This window comes from Schistocerca nitens, chromosome 8 (assembly GCF_023898315.1).
Source record: "Schistocerca nitens isolate TAMUIC-IGC-003100 chromosome 8, iqSchNite1.1, whole genome shotgun sequence".
Classification (NCBI taxonomy): domain Eukaryota; kingdom Metazoa; phylum Arthropoda; class Insecta; order Orthoptera; family Acrididae; genus Schistocerca; species Schistocerca nitens.
Window position 1 is genome coordinate 261,348,771 of NC_064621.1, and position 1,747 is coordinate 261,350,517.

Genomic DNA, 1,747 nt, shown 5'->3' on the forward strand with positions numbered 1-1,747 from the left:
TTCTGTTACACTATAAATGGCGCAAAACTAAAGACTGTGAATTCAGCTAAACACCAACGGACTAAAAAACTTAAAGTGGAGCGATAACATAGATCGTGTTGTGTGAAAGGCGAACCGAAGACTGAGTTTTATTGGTAGAACATATGTAAGATGCAACAGGTCTACTAAATAAACTGCCTACACTACGCTTGTCCATCCAATTCTATAGTTATATATGACGGTAGTATCTGTTCCCGAAAGAACAGTTACCGTGGATGACCATGCAGCTTTGCTAGAAATGAAATGATAATTAAATGGACACCCTAGCTGCAAACAGGCGTTGATGTACTTCATTGGGGACATGTTGAAAATGTGTGCCCCGACCGGGACTCGAACCCGGGATCTCCTGCTTACATGGCAGACGCTCTATCCATCTGAGCCACCGCGGGCACAGAGGATAGTGTGTCTGTAGGGACTTATCCCTTGCACGCTCCCCGTGAGATCCACATTCCCAACATGTCCACACCACTACATTCGTAGTGCGCCTAATAGATGTTTGCCCATCATTTTGATGCCACCTATCTACATAGGGAGAACTGATGGTCGAAATAAAATAAGACAAATCAGAGCTCGCACGGAAAGAATTAAGTGTTCGTTTTTCTCGTACGCTATTCACGAGTGGAAAGTTAGAGAATTAGTACGGAAGTGCGTCGAGGAACCGTCTGCCAAGCACTTAATTTTGAATTGTAGAGTAGTCATGTAAATGAAGATACAGATCCAGCACAGAGGAGCCAGGTTCCAGGAATGCGTCATGATGAGGATGCATGCAGTTTTCATTTCGCGACGAACTGATCATGGCATGCGTGCGTTTTCAGGGAGTAGCTGCTTTTGGAGTTCGCAATAAGAAAATGCTTTCCTCTTATTCTTTGTTAATTATCAGCTATGATAATTTTTTAGTTAATCCAATTTGTCTTCAGTTAGTAACAACTGATTACGCAACATGCTTTTGTAGCAATCTTGCGTGGACGATACGCTGAAATTTACAATCTAGTGCCTTAATCTTAGTGCTGGACGACAACCAATGTTGTCCCGTAGAACACTCGGGCAGCTAACCTTAAACGGTCCCATACTCATGGGACCGCCGCCCTATCGTGCAGCTGAGATGTCGGAAAGTTATTTGGTAAGTGCAAAGCCATCCGCAGTGCGCGGTTCTGCACTCTTTGTAGCGCCCTGTACAGTGTGACACAAAGCTGCAGAGGCAGGGTGGAAGATGGATACAGCAGTGTGTGCAATTTCGTGAGCTGAAGTGTTGGTTTTGTTTCTGATGTCTCGGATCTACAGCGGACACATTGGGGGGGCAGCCTAGTGTGACACCGAGACAACTTATGTTCTTCCCCACTCTGCATTGTTGCCAGATGTATCAAAGATGGCGACGATGATGTCATCCAAGATGGCCGACTGTAGATTTGGCAACAATGCATGAAGCCATCCAAGATGGCGTCTATGTCATCATCCAAGATGGCTGATTTTGGCGAGAAGATAGGACAATTGGTCTATCTCTACTAAGCTACCCCTCCATCCCCTCCCCTCCATCAGAAAATAGCGGGAAGTTCAAATTCCATCAGGACAATGCATCACACCACGGTTACCTCTACTAACCAAAGAAAATGGCGGGAAGATAGGTCACTTGGACTACCTCCACTAACCTAAGTCACCCGACCACCACCTCTTCTTCGGGATAGGTGGGGAGAGGACTCGACCTGTGCTT

At 45.7% G+C, this 1,747-nt stretch overlaps 1 non-coding gene across 1 annotated transcript; it reads right to left on the reverse strand.

Annotated features, from left to right (window-relative positions):
• Positions 1–354: 354 nt before the first annotated feature.
• Trnat-ugu (transfer RNA threonine (anticodon UGU)) lies at positions 355–429 on the reverse strand. Its single transcript has one exon. It is a non-coding gene; the product is annotated as a tRNA-Thr (tRNA).
• Positions 430–1,747: the final 1,318 nt, after the last annotated feature.